This window comes from Falco peregrinus, chromosome 5, assembly GCF_023634155.1.
Source record: "Falco peregrinus isolate bFalPer1 chromosome 5, bFalPer1.pri, whole genome shotgun sequence".
Taxonomy (NCBI): Eukaryota; Metazoa; Chordata; class Aves; order Falconiformes; family Falconidae; genus Falco; species Falco peregrinus.
The window spans coordinates 45,822,530-45,840,147 of NC_073725.1; positions in this window are offsets into that span (position 1 = coordinate 45,822,530).

The following is a 17,618-nucleotide window of genomic DNA, read 5'->3' on the forward strand; positions in this document are numbered from 1 at the left end:
TCTTGCTCTCCAACTTAAGTAAAACTTTTGAAGGGCTCTCGGCATGGAGGTAGTTGTAAACTGTTTGTGCCTTTTACCTGAGAAGACTATTCCTTGGTAACTGTTTAAGATGGTCTCTGGCTACTTTGTTGACAGCAGAGGAAATAAAATGTTTAACAGGAAAATTGTTCAGCAGAATTAAGAAAACACCTGATTTACTTGCTTAAGTACAATTTCTTAGAAAATTTAACCAAGCAGAGAAGTCACAGTGTTTTTCCTGTGCAAGATGATGGGGACGCATTTTTAAATAAAACCTCCACAAAATCAGTTACATAGCACAGGAATTATTGCTCTAGCATTTTATTTAGGTATTTCATTACTAGTATTTGGAATACCCTTAGATTTTCAAATATTTTATTTTAAATATGTTATTGCTATAGAAACATGCAGTGTATCACCCCTAGCTTTAAAATTCATCATGACACTAATTGAGTCAAAACCTGAGAGATCTCAGAATGTAAATCCTGGAGGGACAGCTGTGACTGGACAGATTTGTTACGTGAGCTCACACAGGATTTGGCTCTTAACCATGGGTTTGTTAAGAACAGAGAAGGGAATAAAATAATGACTGCTCAAATCTATGGATGCTACAAAGCTTAAGGACCCACTTATTCTGTTTAAGATTAATGACTTAGTTGGGAGCTATAAGCAATCTTCATTTTACTGTAGCCTAAAGTAGACCTGTGTTTCGAGGAGCAGAGGTCTGAGGACCTCTACTTTACCAAGTAGAACAATTTGCTGTAGGAAATGCTGGGAAGATGTACATGCTCATCTGAGTATGGATATTCAGTATGCCCGAGAACATGGCCAAAAGGACCAGTGAGATCCTCAGGTTTAGAAACGGGAAGCAAGGGAAGCAATATTGCTGTCTATATTTGACTTAGGTGTAATCTTTTGTAAGTATGCTATGTCCAGCTCCAGTACTCACAATTTCCAGTAGCGCTGGAAAACTGGACAGAAAAGACTAATGAGGGTAATAAAAGGATTAAAAAGAAGCAGTGGCGTGAGAGTCTCAATAAGCAGAATATATTTTGTTTAATGAGAATTAGCCTAGAAGAATCATGTTTGGAGCAAAAATTTGATAATAAAATAATGTTGTTCCATCTAGCAGAGAAAGAGTGATCCAGCGATTTTAAGCGGAAGCTGGACATGTTACAAGAAGCAATAAAGGCACGTAACAGAATGGTAAAGGTTTCTCTAGTCTGGACCTGTTAGATGGTTTCCTGAAGAGATGTGATTTGATAGAAAGAGGACTAATTCGGGCAAGTCAGATTCATGTTACACAAGAGGTCAAACTAAATAATCAAGGCAGTGCAATTTGGCTGCCCCAGGAATAATCGCATACTAAGGCAAGTATGAGCAGTGTTTCACAGAGAAGTTTGAGTGCTAGAGCTTGTGAACTCATTTCAGTCTGCTGTAGTGTTACCAGTACACAGAACAAGTTGTGCACTAAGTAGGCTACTGGATATGGTTAGCCTTGTTTTTTTCTGTCTCTAGAGAATTGCGAATGGACTACTAATGCACACCGTGACTTCACTCATGGCTATTAGGATATGGCTCATCAGTTTTAAATTTCATTCTACAATATGTGTTGTGATGGTTTGGGCGATAGTATATACTTTCATTATGAAAATGAGATGAACATACACAGGAGGAAAGTGCCTATGCAAATGTGAGCTTTATTCAATGTAGCTAATTATTGTTTATTTTCCCAAGCTTTTAAAAGTTAGAGATCTTTTAAGGTTTATTAGATGCTTTTGGACCCCTTTTTTCCATTCTTGTTTACCTGGCATTTCTGTCTGCTTTCATGAGCAAGTTGCGATCCAGTGGCCATTTTCAATTAATTTTCAGCTCGTAATAACATCTATATAAGACAAATAGAAAAATCCAATGTTTCCTTTTTATAGTTAGACTCGACCTTTTATATACCAACCAAAGACGCTCTGTAAAGCTTAGAGAAGGTAAAGTGTGCTTATAGGGTTCTGCTCTAGAAAGGTATCTGGAGAAAAAATGTATTTCCTATACATTTCAGACTAATTCACTAAATTATACCTAAATAGAGTAGGCATTTAGTGGACTATTTTACTAAGTACATGTGGCAGTCTGGTTCTATTTAAAATGCTAATAAATGCATCTCATCTCATAATGAAACTACTGGTCCCTGCATAATTAATTAGCATTGTATACAGATGAGGACAGGAAAGCCATATTGACAGTCATTTCTATACAGAATGGTTAATAAAAGAATACTGCACAGTTCCAAAAGGTCATACATGAATAGCTCATTTCTGCAAAAATGTTATTCTGCAAGTAAAAATTTAGTTAAAATTACCTAGAATCGTCGTTGTATACAGCTTTTAACCACAAGATGGCATTCCTAACAGAAGTTTGCTAGACATGGTAATTTCTTGCCGTTTTTGAAGGGCTCTAAATGAAAGGCTGTCATAAGCATTTATGATGTTATATGAGCTTTTTATATTTTCATTTTTATGAAATGTAAGTGACAGAAATTTCGGTAAGAAACCTTAATGATAATTAGGTTTATAATCATTGGTATGTGGAGTACCCAGAAATATGTGATGGTTCCTGGTTGGTGAAACACCACATTAATTCATGGTATTATATGCTGCTGGAGACTTTTCAACTGTAAATCTTGTGTTAATTTTGCTTTAGTATAAGAATCTAAAATAAACCACAGTTATTTAAAATTTAAATCAAGAGCACAAATAATACAATGGTTTATACGCAAAACCCAAGTGTTTGGGGTTTTGAATGCGATACAGCATGTGGGGGTTTTAGTGAGTTTTGGAATAAAGAAGAGCAGATAACGGCATTCGCAGCAAAAAGCAGTATAAATAATATGTCTTGCTGTGCAGGGGCAAATTTTTCATAGATTAATGTAAAAATGACCAAGATACATATTTTCAAATGCCTGTCATCCAGGTTGCTAACAGAGCCCACAGGCAGCCCTGCTTTATTTCAGGCTTTGTATGTTTTCCAGTTTCTTGTAATCTTTGCGTGCTACATTCAAATACATTGTTATTCTTTCTCCTTAAATACAAGCATGGAGGGAGCATGGTCCAACCTACTAAACTAATACAAGTGCACTGGATTTTATGTAACAGAGACATGTATATCATACTTGCTTTTTCCCCCCCATGGTTAAGGTCCAGGTCTTACTTTGCTTATTTTTGCTGACTCTCTAAGATCAGACCTGAGCTAAGTAATGATTTATATTTCCATTCTAGCTAGTTGCACTAGTTGCGTTTTGGTTTGGAAAAAAAGACATTACCATAAGTTTATGCTCAAACTGGAATCCAATGTAAATTGTGGAATTGTTTTCAAATCTATTTCAAGTCAACAGAAAGGATTATGATAACTAATGTTCTTTTGTTTTGTTTTGTTGTTTTGTGGTAGCAAAACTTCATGGCATCTTTTCTAGTGCATGTGTACATTTCCTGCTAATCCTTTTGCTCCATGTGCCACCTCCCGCTGATGCCTCAGCCTTCTGGTTTTGGTTCCTGTCATTTGACACAGCTGAGAGGACAGAGTAGTGGCTGCATCCGCTGCTGACACTAATGACAATCTTTGCTGAGTGAGCAGGTAGTACTTTGACATTAAGCAGATGTTCTTTTTCCTCCTGTGCTGTTATACCTCCATCATTTCTCAAAGGTGGCTATCCAAAACAGAATATGAATTTTTGTTTGCTGAAAACAATTGTCAGTCAAAAACCACTTTCAGAATAATCAGGTTGGTAGAATCTACCTGCTGGTTGAATCTGGCACCAGGAGTGCAGAGGCAAACCTACTGAGTTAATAGTACCTTGTGTTGACTATCAGTAGAATTTGAAGGCTTGAACATCTACTTGCTGCAAATTTTAAAGAAATTTGTTGAAGTGGAGATGACTGTTTCAAGGATGTGGAAATGGCAGTACAAAGAAAGTTACTCACAGTAATTATGAAATGTGGATGGGGAAGTAAATGATTTGTTGCTGTTACCTTTCAAGTTAAGTTGCATACTGAGTTTTCTTTGTAGTAATTAGACATAGCACTAAGTAAGTAGATGTGGACAGGATTCCATTGAGAAGAACAAGAAGCCTTCCCACAGAGGAGGTGTAAAAAAATGAAAACAAAATGTGGTGAGGAAAGAAACACTCTGCTTTCAAGGGCTGATGGCTGGCATGTGGAGAGGGCTTATTGTGAAGGATAGTTTGTAAGTAGAAACATAGACAGCTAGACAAGTGAAACAGGTTAGTCAAGGCAGAGGCAGGGTTCAGGGTTCCCCAACATGCCATGACGAGTAGGGTGTGATAGACATCACCAATAGAAACCAGTGGTCTCAGCCATTGCAGATGTTGCTTCTGGGACATCTCATGATGTCAAATCAGACGGATATGTACTCCAGCATCCAGAAACAGGGGAAATGAATGTCACTGAATTTGTCCTTTTGCCTCAGGGTCTCTCAGCCACTGTAAGTTCATATAAACAAGCACTTGCAGGTAACACTGTCAGAAAAAAATGGCCATACTGACTGCTGACATGACACTTCATGACAAATCTGCAAATTTCTTTGCTAGTACAAAGCACATCAGGGGCTAATTTGATGCAATTTATTGCTTGCAAGAGGTGGATTATAAATGTTTGGAATTGCATTTTATGTAACTGCTACTGTATAAGCATAGCTATGGGCAAGTGTGAACTGGGAAAGGGAAATGTGATACTGGGAACTGTAACCATGAGTATTACCACTTCCCATATGTAACAAACTTATGCCTAGGGCAAGCAAGCACAATTACTGGCAGAAGCTGTGTTTGTTCATGCAAGTGATTTTATTGTTCTAAATGATTTATCACTCTGGATTATATTTTTTGATGAAACATTTTTCTGGAATACTTGTATTCCAAAGACAATTAGTTGGTTTACCTTCAACAGATGACCAGGTTTGCCTACTGGAAAGAAGTTAGATTTATAAAGCACTTCCATGAGGTTTTTAAATAGGTGGGATACAAAGGGTCATTATGCAAGATGGGGATTTTCTTCCCAAATTTAGTAGCAATCTCTTTCACTCTATCCCTTTCATTTCCTCAATCTCAGAAATCTAGAAATACACATTATAGCAAATTATCAGATACTTTAATATACTTCCAAATTGTATAATTTTACTTTATCTGTGGTCAAAACAATACACCAGATTCTCTGAATTTATGTTGGGTGCTGAAAATGCACTGGTGATTACTGGAAACAGAAAAACAGTCCTCACTTCCTTTACAAAAAGCAAAAAGATGTTACATTTTCAAACTGTTAAAATTAGCATTTAAGTCCAGATTCCAGGAAGTGTACAGCAGTTGAATTGCCAACATCTCTGTTCCTTGTGCTCCTGGGTCACTGATGGCAAAGCTCTTACTTTCTTGCTCATTCATATCACTGTGAAAAAGTGGTAGGTGTAAGTACAGGTCTTTTCCTACTCAAAGGCATCTGAATATCAAACAGACATAGCTAGCCTCTGTGTTACTTTTGCCTGACACTAGAGTTGCTTTACTAAAGAGAAGTCCAACCTAATACACAGTCAGTCCCTTTTCAAAATGCAGAGTGGTGAAACTGAGCCAGAAGATACCAAGTACAAAGTGAACTTTCCAATGCTGTATAGTCAGTATAAAAGGTAGATGAAAACTATTTCACAAACTACTAAGATCTCTGTAGCACCCAATATCCAAATTGTTACTCATTTCCGCAAGGCACAGCTGACAGCTGGTGGGGGAAATGAAGAAATATAAACTTTTTTTTTTTTTTTTAATCCATCCAAAATAAGATTTGCCTTCTGTGATCACTTAGCTCACTGTTGTTCTAAGTCTGTGGGGTGAAGAGTGGGTCTGCCACCTCCCACAGTGGTGGCTGTTCGGTTAGTTCAGGGGCAGAAGAAGTATCATCTCCTTTAGTGAAGAGATTTTGTTCCTTATATTAATTCCGTGATCTGCTTCATAAATCATATTACATATAAATGGAACAGCTTAAAGGTGCAGCTGAGAAGCTGACAAGTTGCTGTGCCATATGGCTACTGTGGCTGTGTGGATAAGGACCACAAAGGCAAAAATTGGTCTCTTTAACCTCTGATGTCCCTTGACTTTCCCCCAATGAGTTTCTGTCACTTTAATTTAAGAAGTTTTTTGATCAGCTTATGAAAGCAATTTTGTTACGCAGTTGTCTCAAATTCCCCAGAAACAACTACACAGTCCTGCGTTCCTAAATTGTGCTCTGTATGTGCTGTATTTCCTTTGCCTTTCCTTTTTTTCTTTTGTTTTAACAGCTGCAATAGATGTTATTAGTGATGATGTCGTTCGTAGATCTGTTTTTACAGGGTAGACAGAAGAAATAAGCCACATTTGGAGTGTCATTGAGACCACCTTGGTAATTTTTTTTGGTTTGCGAAGCAGATGTCTGTGTAATGCACTCAAATTCTTCACCATCACCTGTTATCATGAAGTCATTTTAGCATAACAATATTTTAAAATCTTCTAATCCTTTTCAGAGGAGAATTTCAAATCAGTCTTTGTACAGTAAATTTAACTCTATATTACAACTCAAAATACTGGAATCATAAAATTAAAAAAAATAATCTTTTAGTAAGCATTTTGTGGTCAATGTAGTGAAGTTCCTTTCAGGCTGATGCTTGGACTGCAAGTCAAGAGTTTTATTTCCCTTCTGGAATCAGGTACCATTTGAAATGTTCATACTTAAGGTCTGTGAACTGTGTTGTCATTAACTCTACTTCTGACAACTGTCAGACAGCAGGATTTTACAAATTGCCATGAATTCTGCAGGGGAGAAAAAGTGTAGGTGTGCTACAATTTTCAATGGAGAGGAATGGGGGGGGGGGTTGGGTGGTGGGGAGTGTTTCCTGCCTTCCTCCTCCCCAAATTCACAAATGAATGACACAAAAATGAAGAGCTATTCTTAGAAGCAGACTTCAATATGTAGAAAGTAAAAAGGGGAGAAACAGCGGGAAAAATCAGATCCAGTGAATAGTCAGAAACTGGACACAATTCTGCTGAGTGCCTGTGAATTAATGCCCAAGATTGGAATTCTGACCCCTTAAACAATTCTTTTAAACATGGCTGTGACTAAAACAGGCCACCTCTAGCCTTAAAATCTTACTATAAAAGTAGAGCTGTGGTTTTCTTGACAGATTTCTTTAAATTCCTGCTGCAGTGAGAGGCTAGATACCAGGGAAACAACTTTTTTGGAGCTTCAGGGGGTAGTTCTACTTTTGTCTGGCAATATTTGAGCTAAAGGAAGAAGAAAGCATTTAAAATTTTAAAATCTCAAAAATTGTGTTTAACATGGGATGAGCTTTTATACTTTAACAGTCTATTTAACTGAAGCTGTATGACTTCTTCCTGATTATGAAGGTTCCCCGGATATCCTACTCAGTTTACTGTGTGTTTTGAGAGACAGAAAATGTGAGAGTTTATGCATATGCCCATGTATATATGAAGTGTATGCATATCGATTGTATATGTATTTCAGTTTATTGTATGCACCGAATACCATGCTCGTAGGATCACTCTGAAAGTCAGCTTGGCTGATGCATCTCAGATCATCTGTGGAAAGAGATGTGCACCCCCGTGGGTACCAGTCTGCCGCCTCAGCAGGTCCAGGTGGGATGTGGCCCGTGCAGTTGTCCCTGCTGTGCAATGTGTGTGAGGTGTGGCAGAGGGACCACACGACCTTCCTGAGCCGCGCAGTCAGGCTCAGGCCCAGGTCTGCAGCTGCCGTTGACCCTTGGCTGGTTTTGTGCAGCATTGTTGCCTGACCTTGGTGCACTGTCACTGTCGCTGAGCTGTGCGAGTATGTAAACTGAAACCGTGCAAGGTAATAAAAGTGAAAACAGGCAGAACTTGAAGTGCTGAGCTGGTTAGAGTGTCTCAGGGACTGGGGACAAAATACTAACACGGATTCTATAGAACCTGGGGGGGAAAGCAGACACTTAGAAGATGGCATCTCTGCAACTGTGCGGACTTACGCTGATTTACTGGAGTATTTTGACATGACTGAAATACTTCCCATAGGAAATACGATGTCTACAACACCAATAAAAAGCAACAGAAACCACCTCATGATTTTCTCTTCTTTCCCCCTCTCCCTTTTCCATGCTTTTTCTGCACCGATCCTTATCTCCTCTTGTCAGGTCCCTCCTGACCTGTCCGAGTGATGCTTCTCTATCAGCCTCTGGTCAAAAGTGCCTTTTGATACCCTTAACCACTTTGTTGTCATTTCCCTTGGTGAAATCACTTGAAACATATGACCCTCGAGGCAGACTTGGCATGTGGTACTGTGCTTTCGCTGCTCTTGACCCCAATGTCCACACCAGCATGGTGTGGTGGCCCTGGAGCGCTGCAGGGACCAGCCAGCCCTCCGGCCACCCACACAGGTGCCCAGCTTAGCATCAGGGCTGGAGGAACAAGAACAACATTCCCAGACCTGATGTGGGTATCCAGGGTCGGGGCAGGGACTAAGGGTAAAAGAGACGTTGCACTATTGCTTACGCAAGCACACAGATGAAAATAACTTTGTTTTCCAATCACAGCAGCCACCTGCGCTGCTGGCATAGGTCCCCCCTTGCTGCCACAGCCAAAGCCAGCAGCCATTTCCAGAAGCACACCACATTTCAGACATGGCAGAAGTAGATGCTCAGCTGCCCTCAGACCCCTCTGATCAAAGAAATAGTCTTAGTTTGGGCGGGTCTAGTAGCTTTTATAGGCTTCATGTTTGGATGTACTATGCATGTAAATAGGTGGCATTCAGATACAGCAAAGCTTTATTGAACTTGTGTTGGTTTTCAGACATGGAAGAAATTTGTGTGCCATCTGGCATGTGCTCTGCAGCTCCTCACACCTGACTGGAGATGCCGTGTCTCCCTGTCTCTGCACGTCTTTCATACCAGGTTCATTCCTGCCAGCACTGTGTTTCTTGTTGCCAATCTCTTCATCTCACTTATCAAACCAGGCGATTAAGCAAGCAAAAGGGCATTGGACTAAAACGGAATACCTGGATAATTTAAGCTGGACTGCGAGTATACATTGGTTCCATCCATTTTAATTTGGGGTGGGGTGGGATGGGGGGTTTGGGGTTTGGGTTTTTTGGTGTTTTTTTGTTTGTTTGTTTGTTTTTTTAAATGAAGATGCAAACGCAAAGTGGTTGGCAATTTAGCTGCCCCTAACTGATGTCAGTTCTGAGGAGCAGGTTTGAAATGGGATTTACCTCTGATTTTGCTTAGTTTAGTATCCATTTCGGCATATAGTGAAAGTGACATGTGATTCACTAGTTTCAATCAGACCATTATGATGATATATAATAACATTGTGTGGATTTCAGCTGTAACTTCAAATGTATGAACAATACTTGCTATCTGCCAACTGATATTTAAAGAAAAACCTTAAAGGCTGGCAAACAAAAGCATTCAGGGGAATTAGAGATTTGGATTGATACCTGAAGTAGTTAAGAAATTCCTTCAACATATTCTTAACTAAAGAGAGGAATAAACAAGTGATGGAAAACCAACCAAGAGGCAGGAGCATAAGATGGGAAAGTGATTGTATTGTTAGGAACAAGGTCATAGCTCAATGTAGTGGAATGGTTTGAAGATATTAATGTTATGGTGTACAGGGGGAGTGCAATAGCTTTTTAGACCATTTGGCAAAATTTCAGATCAGTGCAATGTCTGTGATGCGGGGTAATGGAATAAGTGAAAAGTTGGCTCATTAAGTTGATAATTGGGCAAAAAGCAGGAAACAAAAGGTAGCTCTAAAAAGGAGCTTTTTTTATCTGGGAAGAAATCAGGCATTCTTGTTGGAAGGGTGTTTATTACAGAGAGAGATATGACCTCAATTTGGCCTATAAACTTTGTTCTCGGATGATTTTCCATCTGCAGCCGTATAACAAAACCCCCATGAATGTTAACTGTAAAGTAGTGATGACACGTGATGTTGGTAAAGAGGTCTCCAAAGCTACTAAGTGTGAACCGGATACTGACAAAAGGCAGGGAAAAGTATCCCTCGAACTTATGTTGCTGACTTTGATTAAATCACACAAGAACCTGGAGAACTGGGACTTTGCACAGCAGAAAGATATGAAGGTGCTCAGCAGGAAAAGCTTCCCAGTCGCACTGTGAGCTCCTGCTCTGGAGCAGGTGCTGCTGCCCAAGCTCCTCTAAGCAAATCAGTCTGTTTGGTGTAAGCTAACCCCAGAAACGTTGTTGCAGAGTGTACAATAGCATTTACTTTGGGGCATTTGCTCAACAGGCAAAAGGCACATTTTGGAGAGAGACTTGCAGCAGTCTAGAAACCGGAAAATAAATTATTCTTTTCTGCAGCCCACTCTATTATACCCCACTGTCCTTAGTTGCCTCCCCTGAACTTGGATTCACTAAATTTCCAGCTGCACCCGGGCTTGGAGAGCATATTATGTAGCACAGGGAGAGCAGGTGGTGCTGTGCAGCCCTGTTTGTGTGCAGCCGAGTCCAAGGGATTGGCTTTTGGAGGAGGGGCAGAGATCTGGGGGCATATATGCAATTAATCATCAGTATTTTCAACTGACTGCGAGAAACTGCTACACCTGCTGCTCTGCTTCAGATGGGCTTTGAAATATAGGCAGACTGAAGGATGTATGAGTTTTTCTTTCATGATAACAAAAATAAACACTTTGTTCTGGTATCTGTAAAGTTAAGGCAGTTTCCTACAAGCAATGATAATTCAAGAGCAGTTTCTGCCTTGTGATTGATACATAAATGAGAAGAGTATTTTTGGAAATGCTGGTTGCTTTTATAATTAAAAAAAATAAAATCACTGCTAATTTTCAGTTTGCCAAGTCTTTTAATACATAATTTCCAACAGAAACACTTTGTGTTATCAGACAGAGGGGAAATATCTCATCGCTGTGAGACAGTCAGCTGTCCCGAGTGTGGAGTCACTACCAGAAATCTGCATCTTGCTCTTGGGAGGGACCTGGGTGCCTTTATACCACAAGAAGTCTGAACAGTGTTCAACTGGGAACCAGGACCCAGAATAATGATGTAAACCAAATGCCTATTGCTTTATACAGCCTGTCCAAGGGGAACAGGAGTGTGTTAGAGGGCTGGCAAGATGCCTAAACCAAAACTGCTGGTATGGATGCCCCGATGGGAAAAAGACCCGACAAACAGTAGCACAGAGGGTGTGTTGGACAATGCAGCTGTGAATGCACTTTCTGTGTTTGCCAGGCACGTTAATAAAAAAATGGGAAAATTCGATCCTAATTCATCAAATGCTTTCACAAATCTTCAGATGCCAAGCCCGACTTTGAGGTCTAGGAGAGGCCACGTGCTGCCTGTAGTGACCGTTGCTGTGGAACTGCCCTCCCCAGAGCATCGCTGACTGCCCTGCTGTGGGGAGTGGGTGGGTATCGTGCCCAGGGTGAGCGCGGGGCTGCGTCCTGCTTCCCAGCACAGCCAGTGCCAGCTGCTCCACCACATCCCGGCCCCCTTTGCCCTTTCCCCTTGCTGTGGTACTGCAGCTGCCTGGTGCCACTGTCCTTCCCCGCAGTGAGTGGTCTTACCTGCAACGCTGAGAGCCCCTGGGATAATCTGGGTGTTTAGGGAAGGCTATAACAGGTATCTTAACAGTTAATAGATAAGGTAATAATTTCACAGAGACATAGAGTCATAGAATGGCTTGGGTGGGGAAGGAACCTTAAAGATCATCTAGTTCCAACCCCCCTGCCATGGGCAGGGACACCTTCCACTAGACCAGGTTGCTCAAAGCCCCATCCTGCCTGGCCTTGGATGCTTCCAGGGACGGGGCATTTACAGCTTCTCCGGGGAACCTGTTCCAGTGCCTCACCACCCACACAGTGAAGAATTTTTTTCTTAATACCTAAGCTAAGTCTACGCTCTTTCAGTTTAAAGCTATTTTATTTTGGAATAAACATTTGGAATACAGTTTCCAAATGGCATTTTAAAATGGGTTGCAAGAACAAGCTGAACTTCCCTTGTGAATAATAAAAATTATAATTCGTCCATTGGAAATAGAATCTGTAATTTCATTGAAACTCATTTGTTTAAGCAGGCTATGAATTATTATTTTCTTGTCCATCACCTGACCATCTGGCTGACTCTGTAATGTTAGCATCTATATCTGTATAATGGGAGTAATATTACTACGCATCTTTGAAGAAGACCCTGGAACATCAGAATAAAGGGTTTATTGAAGTGCTGGATTTCACTTTATGATAGCTCTGCAACCTGTTTTATTTCAAGTGAATGACAAAACTGCCACAGAGTTCAGTGGGAGCAAGACTGGATTATTGCAAAATGCAGACTGGGAATTAATTATATATGTATTAATTTTAAAATAATTACCCACGACATTCCTGCTTAACTCTTTCATTATTGTTTCACACAGGCTAAAAGAGCTACCCCAACAAGTGACTCCGTATAAATTTGAACATGAGCAGAACATCATGCTTTCCAAAGCAATTAAAATTCTCATTCACTCTTTCCATCTCCCTCACGCTTGCCATGTGTAATGAAGCTGAAAGACAACATGGGACGTGGTCACTGGAGATACTTGTCAAGTCTGTGTCTGAAGCTACTGAAGTTACCTACTAGTACGACATGTGAAAACTTGGGTAGAGAAACGCTACAATTCCAAGGTCAAACATTCAGCTACTAGGAAATAACTAAGTCATAACTTCCAAGGGAGCCTTAGCTCAGCTTCTCTCTAGATACGCTTTATAATATAGTATTTAATTACATCATCATAGATAATTCACTCCTGACATTTCCTCCTAATACCTACTCTGAGCATACATGTACCTATGTAGCCCTATAAGCTGGGTCTTCGTGCCTCCCAGAGAACGTTGCATTAGAACCCAGCAGAGAGAGATTAGCTCTAAACTCTTGATTTCCTAAAGCTTCAAAGGCAAAGCAACCTGGCATGACAGACCTGAGTGAGGATAGCCAGGGGGGGCCCACAGAGGAGACAGCGAAGCCGCATGTCTGTTTGTCCCATCCACTTCTCCTTTATATTTCACTGGAAATCCAGTGATCAAAGTGATGGTCTGGTGCCTTCCCAGCAATGCAGCCCCGCCACTCGCTGATTAACCAAAGCCCCATGCCCAGCTGGAAGAGCTCATCCTCGTGAGCTGAAGGTTGTGCATTTTATTTTGCTCCAGGGACAGGAAAAATGCAGTGAGGTTTCAAATCCTATCGCAGAGGAAGGGTACAGAGCTGATGGCCAGACATGCTAAGGAGGGGTTTGGAGTTAGGCCATGGCTGGTCTGAGACTGGGAGGCATAAGGAAACACCTCACAAATTACTGGGAACGAGAGCAGCCGAGCAGCTCTGCGAGTCTCCCTTTCGCTTTTGGCAGTAACTAATTAGTCTCTGCGCAGGGAATAGGTTCACGGTGAAAAGCAAAGCCCTGCACTGGCTGTTACCAAGCAATTATTCATTGCCATTCAGGCAATTATTGCTGCCTCTGGGACAGCAGCTACTTTCTTATTTGAGAAACACAGAGGACGACTTTCCATTAAGCAGTCAGTCTTGTTTACAGAAAAAGCACAAATAAATAATAGAAATAATCTACCAAGGCAAAATTGTACCTTTTTGATTTAAAAAAAAAAAAACAAACAACTGAGGGAAGCCACTGATCTAGAAAACACTGAAGGTTTTTGGCTCTATCTAGGGAAAAAAGAAAAGGAAAAAACCCAACAGTTTAAAGCCTTTTCTGTAAAAGATTTACCTTATGTTTTCAAAAATAATGATAACTTCTCCAAACAGGCAGAAAAATGTCGCTACTCACAAGTTCGTGAGGGAACAAAGAGTTTGCATATCTTTCCTTTCAAACATTTAGTTGCTTTCAAGTGTTCCAGTTCCTGATAATTTTGATAGGAAAGTTGGAAAGGATGAACGTGTCTGTCCAATGCCCAGGTGACACTCAGGGTGGACCTGGCTGCGTGCATGGGCTCGGGGTGGCCGAGCACCTGTGTTTGGAGCCACACGAACAGCAGCGAGGTGGCGCGTTTGGCGTCACCAGAGCCACCCGCGCTGTAACAGGCATTTCTTTATCTGTATATAAGCACCGCACATGCCTACGTCTCCATTATGCTCAATTTTGGGCTTTCTTGCAGGACACTGATTTATAAAAAGCTGGTGAGAAATAATGAGCAAGATCAAATGGAAGTGAACGGCCCGGCGGTGAGAGGATCCCTTGTGTCCACGAGCCGTGTCAGTGGCAGATGAAGCGAGCTGGCCTTCCCTGGAGCACAGCTTGGCGGGGAATTGCTCTCGGGAGGGGGCCGAGCCCACAATGGTGTGGCAGCACAATCGCTTGGAAAACTGAAAATGCTGCTTTCCTGGAGGGCTCACATGGCACATTGTGGTGCAGAGCTGGGGAAATAATGTGCATGTTGCTCTTTCAGCCTTACATGTTGTGAGGAGGCTTTTTCAGGAGTTTTGCTGGCTTCTCATCTTTTGTAGCCCAGAGCGGGATCAAGGCCATGGAGGCGCCGCAGTAGCCTGCGTTCTGCTTGGGGGAGCAAAGCCAGCTCTGGTGCTGACACCGCCCGGGGTGGGAGAGCTCCCACGGCACGCTGGGCTGGGGGACAGAGCAGCCATGAACCTGTCACTAAGAGATCAGCTGCGCTCGGGGGCATGATCTTTTCATTCCCAGTTTTCCGGACAGAAAGGCATCCCCAGCAGCCATCTGCCAGTCCTCCGCCCCCAGCCCGGCTGGGTGTAATGGCTCCTGGGGGAAGCATCTGACTCATTTACCCTGGGCTAATAACAAATTGCAGATATTTTGCAGAAGACAGCTGAGCTTTTTGATGCCCCCTGATGCCTGAAGGTGTTTTGTTCCTTTTGCCTACGTGCCGGCTCCTCCATGGTGTTTTAGAAGGCAGAACCTGTCATCCCATAAGATATTGCTTGCTTTTGTACATCTGCCTTGTCTGAGGGAACTGGGAGTTGGTCCTTCTGAAGACATCATACAACAGTCTTTTAAAGGGGTGTTGTTGGTTAAATAAATTGCTGTGTACTTAAGAGTGCATGGCCTGCTATAGGTGTTTGTAAAACTGGATTAATGCCTTAAAATCAGTTAACGTTGTTGTTCTGTGCTGTTCTGTTCTGTTCTGTCCTGTTCTTTTCTTTTCTATTCTACTTTTCTATTCTATTCTATTCTATTCTATTCTATTCTATTCTATTCTATTCTATTCTATTCTATTCTATTCTATTCTATTCTATTCTATTCTATTCTGTTCTGTTCTGTTCTATTCTATTCTATTCTATTCTGTTCTGTTCTATACTATTCTATTCTATTCTATTCTATTCTTTTTTATTCTTCAGCTGGCTCTTTTTGCTCCAGCATAGCTCTTATGCAACACATGTTAATATTAGTAGATCAGGATCAAAGACAGAAAGAAAGAAACTCTATTACTGTCTCTTTTCACCCTCCCTTGAGGATGCTGTGACTTAGTCTCTAATCTGGAGGGCACTGTCATTGGGAATGATGCCAAGTCCTTTTTTCATAGCATGTATGAGACTGAAATTGCTTATTAAAATTCTTTCCCACCTTAGTGCACAGTGTTTGCTGTGGGCTGTGCTATTATTTGACTGTCTGTGTCAATATCGTCTGGCCGCTCAGCATCTCTGGCCTGGGAGGGCTGTGTTATCCCTTTCTGACCCTGCCTTGGAATACTCGCAGGACTGTATTCAGGTGCCTTACAAGTTTCAGCATCTTCCCTTTATGGATTTAATGGCCTTACCAGTTTTATCTGCTTCCTCATTTATCTTAGTTACATTTAGTTAATTGAGACTAATGTTTTGTTGAAAAATATCTCTCTCAGTCCCCAAGCTGAGCTTTTGAAGTGAATAGATTCGGGTAAAAATTTGCAAATGAGCTATTAATATCATCACGGCAAAGATACTCTCTCTTCACCCATCATTTCCACATTGGCCTGGAGGGGATTCCCTTTCCCGAACTGATAATCAAATAGTTGCCAGCACCACTTTCTCCTTTCCATACAGCTGAGGCTTTATGTCTGTGAACCTGATCTGCTTCTGACTGCTCTACTAGAGCAATCTGACTTCTGAAGCTGAGACTTTTTTATATTAGATTTTACCCCAAAAGAAGGGAAAATATCTCTTTTATCTCTGACTCCTTAATATCATTCTAGAAATCAATCTGAATCCCTATTTGGCTTTTAGGTTTGGGTATCACCAGATACAGTTTGGGAACAGGATGCAGAAGTAGTTACACATGCTAAACCAAAACCACTCTTATAGGAATTACTTAGGAATGTGTGAAACCGTGATGAGCTACTTCACAGATCCTATCACTGCAGCCAAAGACCATCTCCTGAGTGACGCAGTTCAGCAACATGGAAGCATTGAGCAGTCTGTATGGAGCTTGTCTGTCCTCTTGCTTATAGAGGGACCCACGGTTTTCTCATGTTTATAGGCATAATGTTGCGAAGTGATTAAGGTGCACCCATTTTTCTATGTTAGGAGTAGTTCTTGGCATTCTTTCAAGGCAGGGTGAGCCTGGGTTTGTCTCAACCCTGGATTCCCATGGTTGGGGATGCCTCCACTGCCTCCCTCTCCAGCCTGGGCACTGTGGTACACACCGTGCCAGGTCCCTGTGGTCAGGTCCCCGTGGTATAGGCACCACAAGGGTTGGCTGCTTGGCTGCTCGACAGCTGCAGCACTCCACTGCCCCGCTGGAGAAATGCCATTTGTGCCAGCTGAGGTCTTCCTCAAATCTTTAGGGGCCACATCTTCCACAGCTCCTGACCATTTTTGTTTCCTGAATGATGTGTGAGTGAATAATTAGACAAAAATAGCAAAAAGTTTGGGAAAAGTTGGATCTACAACCTACAGAAGGAAGAAAAATGTCAAAATATTTGGTCTTGCATTTGTTTGAGTAACTAACTGATCAAACTGTGAGAGTTACGGATCAAGTTGAAAAGCAAATCTTCGAATTCCCAAAACTGGAAGAAAATTTGAAAGACAGCTTCATCTTAAACTAACGAGTCATTTTATTAGGGGAGAACCAGAAGAAAGAGCCAGGCCAGCAGAAGCCCAAGCTCCTCTGTGTGTCCATCCATGACCACACAGCACTGCTGGGGCAAGCGGGAGCGGAGACCTCGGGGAGGTACAAGTTTCTTCCCCGCTGGGCAGCAGGAATGATGGCAGCACCCTGAGCAGGGCAGACAGACGGCATTTTTTCTGCAAAGTGGCCATGGGAGCGTCCCACCTCCGAATTCCTGGGCTGTGTTTCGGTGGACTGCAGAGGTTAGTACCATGTCCAGGGACAGGGAGCCGAACGATCACAAGGAGACCTACCTGCACCTTCAACCACCTCCCGCCAGTAAGTTACATGAGAGTGACCAGACTGGAGGTGGGATTTCTGTTCCTCATGCGTTTTGCCTCTGCAAAGATACATTACCTGACAAACCGTGAGGCATTTCTAATACTGTTACCATGACTTATTATCATGGCTGCTTTCTGCAGAATACTCCCAGCCTCACAGTCCACTTAACATTTATAGC